The following is a 12,854-nucleotide window of genomic DNA, read 5'->3' as shown; positions in this document are numbered from 1 at the left end:
ACAATGTTGCCCTGCTTTTAGATATGATTATATTGATGTTGTTGCCCTGCTTTTAGAATATCAGGATTCATTCTCAGATGTGCTAACCCAAATGCATGACATTGGGGACTGGGCCCCGAACCAACAACATGCCTATCGAGTGAACCCTGAAAAGAGAGACCGAAGTAAGGTGGACAGTTACTACGGATATTGCAGGAGTTGGTTGCTGATTGTCTCATGGGTGGGCAGTTAACAAGTTTTGCTTTTAGCCAGTGCGTTGCCATGGATCACAATTTATTTTGACTGCACGTTTTTCCATATTGGAGACAAGTTTTTGGGGGGCTCGTTCCAAGTTCTAGAAGCTAGTTTAGGATTCTATTGAAAGAAAAAGGATAAAAAAATTATACTATTGTATATTATTATTTAGAAATGTGTTTTTTCTTGTTTTTAATTGTTGACGGCCAGTAGTGTCGTAGAAAATCACTTCAAATATAACTCTTACAAGAACTTTGTGAACTCAAATAAGATTTTTAATACAAATTGTATCACAATCTGGAATGTCCGCGGAACACACCCTTTCTCAGAACTCCAGCTACTCTATTTATACACACAGTATTGTCCGTCCCCTATGAAGTCATTCACCACCATCTGCTTTCAATTTGTTTATAATAGTGGCTGGACCCTCTATCCCAGCGTGTCCAATTACCTCTAGGCGTCACTCTGTCTGACATGTATGTTTGTAATAGAATGGTCAAACCATATGTCTAGTGTCCAATTGCTTTTAGGCGCCACTCTGTCTGACATGTATGTTATTATGTCTATGTCTGCTCTGGTACCCCAATGGTGGAACAAACTCCCTCACGACGCCAGGTCAGCGGAGTCAATCACCACCTTCCGAAGACACCTGAAACCCCACCTCTCCAAGGAATACCCAGGATAGGACAAAGTAATCCTTCTAACCCCCCCCCCCTTAAAAGAGTTAGATGCACCATTGTAAAATGGTTGTTCCACTGGATATCATAAGGTGAATACACCAAGTTGTAAGTCACTCTGGACAAGAGCGTCTGCTAAATGACCCAAATGCAAATGTAATTATACTGTTCACCTATCTTATACCTCTATATGTTATCCATGTGTGTAATTGTACTCCTACAATCCCACCTCTGGGGCTAATTAGCCACATAAATAACAGAAACATGACTTTGGGATAGTAAATGAAAATACCTACGATATACAAGAAAATACAAAAACAGAAGAAAGCACATAAATCAACTAGACCAAACAGTCTCAAATGATTAAAACTAAAATAGGAGTACAAGATCCAATTAGAAACATTAATAAAAACCGAACTAGACCAAACATCTCCAGTTTACATAAGAGTAAAAGATCTAATTAGGTGTAAAAATTAAGAAAGATAAAATATTACAGATTTGATGAAGCATGTGCGTGTAAGTACTTAGCCTTGCCTGAGGTTATCTCAGTTATGTGGAAAATCAAAATAATACAAGGAGTATCATAATAAATGAATAAGGAAAAAATCAAAGACCAACATGCAGTTACAAAAGAAAATTGACACAACATCATTCTAAATTTAAGCATTTCAACATGATCCTCCCTCGCAGACACCTCTCTAATAAAGTGATATCAATGATACCAACCTTTGTTTAGAAGATTAAGGACATGGTCCATAGACACTTGTAACCGGAAAACCCTCTGTTACCTAACATGTTTTTTGAAATTAACCTAGTTTTTAGAAGGCATAACTAGCTTCAATTAAAGAAAAACATATATATATTCATTGATATACATATCTAAAAATTCAACCAAACATACAAAAACACAAATTTAAACAAAAATAGATATACTAAAATCCTTACATAGGAGCACAGTCCTCATCCTGACAGATTCTACAATCACCTCTTTGACATTTTGCGCAAAACACGGGGTCTCCATGATGGTCATGGCCTTCCTCATTAAATTTTGTGCACCACTTGCACTTACGGCGCAAATGACACTCTTTGTGGACATGTACCAGTAGACATTCGTCTGCATTTGGGAATACAGCATATACAGGCAGACCATCCTTACTGAAATCATGGCAAGCAGAACCACCTCCCGGCATCACTCCATAGAGACAGTTTGGATTGCCAAAGGGGCAGTCCAGAGGTCCACCAACTGCATTGCAAAGTTTTCCATATTTATTGGTATAATGGCCTGGGCTCCCAGGTACAGGATTAATTATCACTGGAGGGTCAGCACTCCTTACAGACATCTGTTTAACTGTTGTCTGGACCACAAGTGATTTTATCAAGGGTAAAACACAACAAAATACAAGACCCAGAGCCAATAACCCCCCTCCCAGCACAATAGCCATCCTAGCAAACACAGCTCCCCACTTTCCTAATGCTAGATCCAACCAATCCCAAACATGAGAGTCAAACCCAGCATTTGCCTTAACCTCTGCTCGTAAACCTTTGAGTTTAGCCATAGCGATAGCGAAGGATCCATCAGTGTTATTGGGAAGAAAAGTGCAACAGTCATCTCCAAACATAACACAAACTCCTCCCTTCTCCGCTAATAGCCAATTGAGAGCCTGTCTGTTTTGCCAAGTCATTTTACTTGTAGCCTGTACCTGTTCCCCCAACGCTGTTAGAGCCGAGTCGGTATAGTTAATAAATCTCTGTTGGTTATAATAAATATAATTAATCCACTCTAAATTCTTATTAGGTGTTATCCACAAAAAGATTGATTCAAATCCTGATTTAATCTCATCTCTTGCTTTGTACTCGTTAGGAACACCTCTAGGTTGGCCTATTGCATCCAAATAGACCTTGGGGTCAGACTCATATTCTCTTTTTACTCTATTTTTAGTATTTTGTTGCCTAGCATCACTAGGATCCCATTCAATGATAGTTATCTGTTGAATCAACCTAACTCTTGCACAGAGACCTGTCCATCCCTTTGGCAATGTTGCCCTTAATCTCTTTCCCCCACATATCCAGAAGAAATCTGCAACTACCTTGGTCTGTTCTTCATATGGTGCAATTAAAGGTAGTGCTAGAGTTTGATTTTGACAACTATCATGAATGACCACTTTTCCCACCCAACTTCCAGCTGCTTGATAAGTAGCCCTTCTTGGAGTGTCTGCATTCCATGTGGTATCCGTAGTTAAGTGCCATGTGATCTCGCATTGACCTTTAAACTTCCCCATCTCATTCTGTCCTTTTGTGCTGTTAAAACATTCATATGTTTGTTGATAATCTATCCGATATTTATGTGGGACCTCTAGCTTCTGTACTTCCATCCTTATATCCAATTCTTTACACCACTTTCCCCAACCAGTTTGATTGTAATACTGATGATAATATGGATTACCCAAATATGACAAACATTCAGCTGGGCAATAAGGCCTTTCTGGTCTACTCAAATGACAAAAGTTCTTATTAAAATCAGCACAGTCCTTGTAATCATAAGGACTTGGTACCACCACTAATTCTGTCAGCGGAGAGGGTGCACATAGTAAGCAATTTGTCAATTTTAATTTCATTGCTGTATATTGAGCCCATTCATACCATTCATTTCCTACTAATTTCTTCAATGATTTGTCCTTGTATAGTTCTGGGGTTAAAGCATCAGTTGGAGTCACATTGTCCTTTTCTCGAGGCAGATTGTTAGTGTTTTTCAGAAAGTTCCAAATGTCAGTAAAAAACCCTTTTGGTTCTGATGCCTCAGGTTTCTTTGTGGGTACATTAGACTGTTTGTTAATAGCAATGGATGATACCTTGGTAGTAACTGCTGTAATCCTTGCAGCAGTTTCCACTGTTGTTGTCGTTTTAGTTATCACCAGCTCTTCCTGTTTAGGTATTGGCGTAGGACCAATTCTAATGACTGTGGTGCTACTCCCTTTGGTCAATCTGGTTCTCGTTATTTCAACTATTAAGTCTTCACCTTCAACTGGTTCAATCTGATTCATGGTGAGCACCCACTCGTCTACTTCTTTGGTTAATGTCAGGTCACATCCTTTTGGGTCCCAAATGACTTCTCCCTTTGTTTGGTGATGTGTCCATCCACAGAATGCAATCTCAGGTAGAGGCTTGATCCTTTTGATTGAGATTGTCTTCTGTTCTCCTGTTTCAGTTATGAGTTGAGGTGGAACAGAGATTCTAACCTTGTCAGTTTTTTTTAATTGTTCGGCTGATTCCTCTCTTCTCTTCCTGCTTCCACCATACTTCTTGATTGTGTGTGAGTCTGTTGTTACTGTACTAGTGTTGATTATTATTTTTGCTATGTCAATGTCTTTCTTCTGCCGTTCTAACTTCAATTGTTTGTTAGGGGGACCCTTCAAGAGTTGAAAAGTCAATTGTGGGGAAATCCCCTTCCCTCTCTTGTGATGCTTCTCTTCCTGTTTCTTCCCCTGAGGCTCCCTCCTCAGGCCGAACTGGGCTTTCATCTGGAAGGGTATCAATTTCAGGGAAGAGATGTTCCCATTCTGCAGGTGGTACTTCGGGATCCCATTGTGGAGGGCTTCTATCAAAGAGGTCTGCCACAGCAGGTATGTCATCAGGAGTAACAGGCATGTTACTCCCCCCCATTTCTGGGCTCTCTGACCATACCTGAGGAAGCTGTGGTTGTTTGTCCCTTTCCTGTTTAGACTGTTTTCCCCTGGTACTTCTTCTGAGATTTTGAATTGATGCACTCGTCGTATCTTGGCTTGTATCTGGTCTGCCATTTTCTTGACTCCTCCCTGGTGTTTTGATCGTTTCCTCTGCTCCTGCTCCCTCTGGGCTCCCGCCTGGTGTATCAGCATCCTCTGTGTTCTCATCTCTATGTGGTTGTATCCTTTTCTCTGTTGGGACTCGTGTGCAGTGGTTTAGATGATACCACGTCTTGCTTCCTTTCACCTGGACTGCTGTTTTTGTGGCTGCGGCCACCTCGTAGGGTCCTTCTCTCCTCGGCTGATCCCACTTCCTTCGGAACACTCGAACGTAGACCAGATCTCCTGGTATCACTGGGAGAGGTCCTTCAGGTCCAGGCTCCGGCACCGTCTTTTTCTCCTGTGAATATATAGCTTTGTGTATGTTGGTTAGATACATCACATACGATTTTAATTCACTTTGCAATATATCCAAGGAGGGACCTTTATACAATCCTCCTAACATTGGTATAGGCATGGGTCGACCCGTAAGCATTTCATGCGGCGATAGATGCGTGTTTCTGTTAGTTTCCATGCGGCAACTCATTAGTGCAAGCGGTAAAGCATCCACCCAATTAAGCCCTGTAGATCTACAAATCTTTGTTATCTTGTTTTTCAGAAAACCGTTAACTCTCTCAACCATCCCCTGCGATTGGGGATGATAGACACATCCCAGCCTTTGTTTCATCCTTAGCTGCTGTATTATTGTTTTTACAACTTTTTGTATAAACGCTGAACCATTGTCTGAGCTAATTTCGGACGGAATCCCGAATCTGGGAATTACTTCTGTTGATAAGAATTTTATCACTGTTCCTGACCCCTGATCCACTGATGGTACTGCTTCCACCCATCTGCTGAACCTGTCTATGATAACTAACATGTACCTTTTACCCCTTATAGGTTTTATCATGTCTACATAGTCCATCACAATATGTCTAAATGGGCCTTCTGGAACCGGTATGTGACCTATAGGCGTAGCTATACCTTTACGTATGTTGTTTTTTGCACATATATCACATTTTGACAAAATCTCATCTACTGTTGCCTGTAGATAAGGTGACCAAAAACCTTGTTTTTTGATTTTTCTTATCACCTCCCCCCTTGCACAATGATCAATATCATGTGCATCATTAATAAGTAGCATCAGTAGAGTGGTGGTGGCCAATATGGCACCATCATGTGTTCTCCATATCCCATGTCTATCTACCGAGGCCCCCCTCTGTAGCCAGGTATTCTGTTCAGTAATACCAGCACGAGCCTGAATTTGAATTAGCTCAGCCGGAGATGTAAGAGGTGCAATAGCAACCATGTCCATTAATGGTGCAATGAGAATAGGAACAATACATTTAGATGCTTTTTTGGCAGCTTCATCCGCTGCATTATTGCCCCTAATAACAAAATCATTACCTTTTTTGTGCGCTTGACACTTGATTATAGCTAACTTCCGAGGATACATTAATGCTGTCATTAATTTAACAATTTGAGCATGATGTTGGATGGGAGTTCCATCACTCTTTCGAAAACCTCTCTGTTTCCAGACTGCACCAAACAAATGACATACGCCGTGTGCGTAAGCGGAATCAGTATAGATATTAACGGTTTTACCTCTTCCTAGCCCACATGCTGCAGTCAGAGCCTGTAATTCAGCTAGCTGGGCAGAGCAAGGCTGAGGACAATGCTCTAATATTTCCTCAGTGAAAGCTTTCCCCTTTTGCTTAACTACCGCAAACCCTGCATGAGTACCTGTATAATCTTTAAAACAAGAACCATCTACAAAGTAACTTTCCAGGTCATATCCCTCTTGACCTATTAATGGAATTGATTCTAAGTCTGGACGTAGTTTGGTAAATGTTAAAGCCTCGGCTACACAATCATGTGCTTCTCCTTCAAAATCAAATGGAATCCTTTCTGCCGGATTCACAGTGTTACATCTTTTAATGAGAACATCAGGGTACGTGAGTAAGCTCATATAATCCATCGTCCTTGCATTAGTTAACACAAATTTACCCTGTTCTATCAACTCCACTATTTTATGATGAGTGCTGATAATCACCGGATACCCCATGGTTATAGTTGATGCTTTGTCATATGCATAATGCAATGCCGCTAATCCCTGATAACACGGTGGGTATCCCTGAGCTACCGGATCCAATTTAGAGCTATAATAAGCAATAGGTTGTTTCTTCCTACCACTACAAGTTTCTTGCATAAGAACAGCTGCTGCATAATTGTTGCACCTGTTTGCGACGTATAACAAGAATGGTTTAGTGTAATCTGGGGTGGCTAGAGCTGGTGCTGTTTGCATTTCTGTTTTAAGTGTTTCAAATGCAACCAACGCATCAGTGTTCCAATCTAGTCTTGCTCTTAGATTAAGCTGTCCAGCTTCTTTCATTATTTCTCTCAGAGGAGCTGTTTTAACTACATACTCTTCTATCCAATCAGAACTAAATCCTGTCATTCCCAAAAAGGTCATCATTTGAGCTACCGTTTGTGGTAACGGTGCTTTGCTAATACCCTCTAGCTGTCCAGGAGCTATTGCTTTAGTTCCATGAGCTATTGTTCTACCTAAGTACTCAACCTGAGGTTGACAGTACTGTAGTTTTGTTTTAGAGACTTTGTGTCCTCCTTCTGCTAAGCGTTGCAGTACTTTTAGTGAGTCAGAATGACATTGTTCCAAAGTTGAGGCACAGATCAACAGGTCATCCACATATTGGATCAGTGTGCCATCTAACATTAATTCTTCCAGGTCTGCTCTCAATATCTGATTGAAAAAATGTGGACTATCCTTAAAACCCTGTGGGGTCCTAGTATAAGACAAAGTTTTGCCCCTATATCTAAATGCAAACAAATGTCTGCACTCCTCCGCCAGGGGTATACTAAAAAACGCTCCACAGAGGTCAATAACCGTGAAGTATTTGGCCTCCGGGGGAACATTGGTCAGCAGAGTGTGAGGGTTTGGGACTTCAGCAGGACAATCCTGCACTATATCGTTAACAGCTCTTAGATCATGGACCAGTCTCCATTTTTTACCATCGGCTTTAAGAACAGGTAGCAAGGGTGTATTGCAATCACTGGGCATCTCTATCAATACTCCTGCCCTGAGCAGTCCTTCTATTGTCAATCTTATTCCTTCTTCAGCCTCAGGCTTCATAGGATACTGGGTTTTCCATGGAAGTTTGGCATTAGGTTTTATTTTGACAGAAACGGGACTAGCAGATTTAACTAGTCCTACGTCTGTATCGTGTTGCGACCATACCTCAGTTGGTATGGTTTTCTCCATTTCTGCTCTAAGTTCACTGATTAATCCTATTCCTTCACCTAACACTACCTGCTGGCCTGCACTAACCTCTACCTCCCTTGGATCACCAATCAACATAGTAGTGGTAACTATTTTGATGAATGATTTATCCTTTGAATGAAAGATTAGTGGATTGTCAGTTTTATCCCACTTCTGTTTCCCAACTTCCTTCATCATCGATCCTAGATCTTTAGATGTATAACCCTGATTTATCAGTAAAGTAATGTGAGGAACAGAGTCAGAGACATTGAACCATGTCTTCACAAATTCAGACCCGTCTCCATCCATCACATCCATTGCGGCTCCCTGCTTTCCAATAACTATAATTTGAGACATTATTGGTGCTTTCCTTCCATATGCCCCCATAACCCAAAGTTGTTCAAGCAATGGGTCCAGATGTGGGTCAAATTGCATTGTGCAATGATATTCAGATTTAGCTCTAACTGCTTTAGGTATTTGGGCCTGGATGAATTTACCCCATTTCCTGACAGTTCTATCCACATCTGCTTCAATGCCTCCTAGCCAATATACATTAGCTGTTCCTTCTGTACCCATCACTGGTAATTGTAATCCTGTTTTTTCAATTATTACTCCATCAGGAGAACATTTAATTTGTAAGCCCAACTTGCATAGTGCGTCTCTTCCTAATAGATTAACTGGTGTTTGATCTGACACTAAAATTGGAATTGTGACTGATTTACCATCAGTCGTTAGCCGAACTGGAGCGGTCATTGGAATTAACTGCGTATTTCCCGAGAATCCTATTGTTTTGGCATATTTACCAGACATGGGGAGATGAGAGGCATAATTTGGACTCACACATGTATAAGTAGCTCCAGTATCTATCATCATGGGTGTACCTCTGTTTTCTATTTGAACCTGCAGTATAGGTTCTTGATCAGCCCTTGTTGTTATTATTGGAAACTGACCCTCCCCTTTGAGATTCCCTGGGCATCCCTAGTTTTGTTGATTAGGCCCTGACCATGTGTTCACAGGACCTGAAGGTTGGTTAGGGTTGCCCTGCCAATCGTTATGTTGATTCCAACCATTCTGATTTTGTTGGAAGTTTGGGGTATTATACGTCGGTGGCGATCTACTATTTCTATTTCCCTCAGTTCGATTCTGCCATGGGCGTGTAGGGCACTCTCGCCTGTTGTGTCCTGGTTGCCTACATCCCCAACAGGTGCCTGGTGGCCCTCGAGAGTCTACAGATCCCTTGCCTTTATCAAATTGTACAGTTTTCTGTTGTTTTTTTCCCCCATTCCAAATCGGGGGCTGTGTGTACACATTTACTACTGGCGGTGCAGGTAACACTTGAGCCCGACCAGGGCCGAACAGCTGTGGCTCTCCTGGGGAGACAGCAGCCATTGTTCCCATCTCTGGCCCAGGGGTAGTGACGACAGCCTGGACTTTCTTTTTCCCTTTGTTGGTTAGTTCATCCAACTGCAGCAAGGTCAGTCTTCTCTGAATGTCTTTGCCTTGATCTATCTGTCTCTGTTCATCTTTTCTGTATTTCTCTACTGCATGGACCACGTAGTCACAGAATTCCCTGTAAGGTTTTGATGTAAGTCCCACCACATCCTCCAGCCTTCTCCTTACTGGCTGGGGCATGGCTTCTATTATTGAATTTCGGAACATAGTTGTCATTAGTTCATTGCCCTCAGGGTCTTGCTCTGTTTCCATCCTCCACCTTTTCAACTGTCCATGTAGGTAGGTAGCTGGGTTTTCTGTGTCCCCGATAATTCCACCTCTTAGTGCTTTGGGATCCACTTTTGTTGGATATGTTTCTCTTAAAGCACGCCAGATGACTGGTCTGTATCTGTCGAACAGTAATCCATCATTTATCACTCCCCCATCTGTACCATCGATGCCACCGTCCTGCATGATCTCTCCCATAGTATGCATGCTCGTCACCCTGGCCAGTAGTGCCCTTATGTCCCCCACCGCCAGCAATTTCCCCACTGTATGTTCTTCAAATGTTCTGATCCATTTACCTGCCCCCTCATGTAAATCAGGTAGACGGACAACCAAACCCTCCAAATCCTGTGTAGCCCATGGCGTATAATGTCCCTGATCGCCTTTTATCAGAATCGGACATTGTTTTCCATAAAAGCCAGATTCTTTTCTTGACCCTTCTCTACGAGCCCTGGGGTAGTTTTCCACCAACTCATCAGTTAAATCCTTATTGGTGCTGCGGGCCCGAGCTTTTTCTTGTTTATCTAGTCTTCTCTTGCTTTCTTCTAGGTTTGATTTTAATAGTCCCAATTCCTTATCTATTTTTTGTCCAAGTAATTGACCCTCTTCTTCTAGTCTGTCCCTATATTGTCTATCACTATCTTCCTCTTCTTCTTCTGATAACTCCTTATCTACTCTAGCTGTTTCTAATGCTGCCAGAGCCTTTCTTAAACCCCCATAACAATTGAAGCCATCTCCCTCAATCCTAGAATCTCTTGTAGTCTTTCTCTGGTCCTTGTCTGCTGAATAAGATGATGCACATGCTGCTTCAGGCTCAGCCCTTTCTTCCCCTTCTGTTAAGTCTATTTCGCCTTGTATATCCAAATGACCCTTTATCATTGGAAATTGTCCATTGAAATAAGGTGGGGGGTTAAGCATCCATTCATTTTTCATTTTCATTGTTTTATCATCTTTCTTCAGCATTTCTCTTGCCTTTTTCATGCTTTTTAACAAACCAGATCCTTCTTCTTTGAACATTTTTAGTATTTCATTTTCTCTTTCTCGTTTATTTCTTCTTTTTTGTTTCTTGTCATTTGGTTTGTGGTTCTTTATTAGTGTCTCCATTTCCTCACACACCGAAACATCCAACGTTCCCACCGCTGGCCATTTGGTATTTAGTTTTCTTGTGCGTTTCTCCCATTTTATTGAAGTTTTTATTATTTCTTTTTTACTCAAGGGATGCCTTGCCCCTAAGATCTCTACTGGTGTTCTATTCATTTTATTATAGTTCTAATCAATTTTATGATTTCTTTTTAATACCTTATCTTTATCTTTATTTATTTATATTGTTTATACTTTCTTACCTCTACTTCATGTTCCTTATTGCTTGATCCTAAATTCAATTGATTAGTGTATCAAGCCTCCCCTTGTCTCCTTTTTATCCTGGTCACTCGATTTTGCACCACTGTCTACTCATCAGGCTATTTTTAGACCGTAGCTTCTGTAGACACAGAGTGTCTGACAGCCTGTTTTTTCCTCTTTCTTTGTTCCTCCGTACGCGAATTCTTAATGTGTCCTGGATTCCACTATTTATCTTAACCAACCTAGATTCATTTTTAACTTTATAGTATAATTTCAATTTATTGGCGCTCCTACTTTCTGTTTTGTTTCACACTTTTCTATCCGTATTTATACTATTCGGTTAACGCCTTTTTAAGTATTTTTATTTATTCTTTGTTTTGACACCTTTTTTAGTAATTCTACTATGGTCGCTTATTACTTTATCACATCAGTGTTTTTATCCTTGATTACAACTTATTTTACTTCGATGTTTCTTAACTTCTTTCCCTCTGCCTAATAGCAGTTAACGACACCCTTCATCAATTCTACTCTGTCACAGGAGAACTGCGCGCACCCTCTTCAGGACGCTCTGCCTACACGCACACAACCTGTCCTATCTTTTTTCCTAATCTTCTATTTTTACACAGATCTACTCATTTCTTACAACATTATCATTCATCCTTTTATGTTACATCCGTTCATTCAATCCCTTTGTTTTTACCTCAAAACAACTCAGTCTTTCTTTTTTGACTTAATTCACTTCCACCTACATAAGCCTAGACTTCTTACAATATGACGAGACTACTGTCTAATCGGATCAGCTTGTCTTCATATCCTATTCAACCCCCAATACTTATCTTTTCTTCTATTATTAGGGTAGTATTGTGGCGTGACCTACTGAATTACCAAACCCTGGTAGCTAGACAGAGCGGTTTTTTATTCGCAGGATTTCTTTTGCATTTGAACGCCGCACAATCGGGCCAACGTTTTTCCTGCACCTACTACTTCACTCATACAGTCCTCTTTTCAGAGCGGAAACTATGAATATTTATTTAACTACTGATTTATGTTTTGACCGTATAAGTTACTTTTGCAGTTGAACGCCGCACAATCGGGCCAACGTTTTCCTACAACCTACCGATTTATGCTTTGACCGTATAAGTTACTTTTGCAGTTGAACGCCGCACAATCGGGCTAACGTTTTCCTACAACCTACTGTTTTATGCTTTGACTGTATAAGCTACTTTTTCAGTTGAACGCCGCACAATCGGGCTAACGTTTTCCTACAACCTACTGTTTTATGCTTTGACTGTATAAACTACTTGTTGTAGCCCTGCGCCGCTCAACTAGAGAGTACAAACAGTTGCGCCGATCAGCCCACACAAGGCTGCTCAAAATGAATGGTCCGACGAGAGGGGCAGTCCGAATCACACACACCCAACACGAGTCGCCCGCTCAGGTTGACTGAGGTGTGTTTACGCACATCCCAAAACAGATCCTGACACGGTCGAACCCGGCCAAGCAGAATCAGACGGAACAACTCCCCCAATCAAACCAGACACATGAACCTGTCTCGAGCAGTCCAACCAGAACAAATGCCCGCTCCCCCCAGCCAAACACCCGACACAATCAAAGTTCACAGTTCCAGTTCACTCAATCTCTAGACATGCGCATTCATACAAAACCCAAACTCACACATGCATGCACATTTATTTGAATTCAAAAGTTCTTTCGTTTTTATCGTTTTTAGGAAATTTGAGAGAGAGACCTACATGACATTCCTCCCGCTGAGACAGGACTCTGAAGCAATCTACACAAACATTTCAACTATTGTAAGAACTTGCTTACCGTATATAGTTGGGTGGCCAC

The 12,854-nt window shown here is 41.2% G+C and overlaps 1 protein-coding gene across 1 annotated transcript in view; it reads right to left on the bottom strand.

Moving 5' to 3' along the window:
• LOC139548457 (zinc finger protein ZFP2-like) overlaps window positions 1-12,854 on the bottom strand; it is a 75,391-nt gene that overhangs the window by 16,437 nt on the left and 46,100 nt on the right. The window lies entirely within an intron of this gene.

Source organism: Salvelinus alpinus, chromosome 2 (genome assembly GCF_045679555.1).
Source record: "Salvelinus alpinus chromosome 2, SLU_Salpinus.1, whole genome shotgun sequence".
Taxonomy (NCBI): Eukaryota; Metazoa; Chordata; class Actinopteri; order Salmoniformes; family Salmonidae; genus Salvelinus; species Salvelinus alpinus.
Note: the sequence above shows the minus strand (reverse complement) of the source record. Positions and strands in the feature narration are given on the sequence as shown.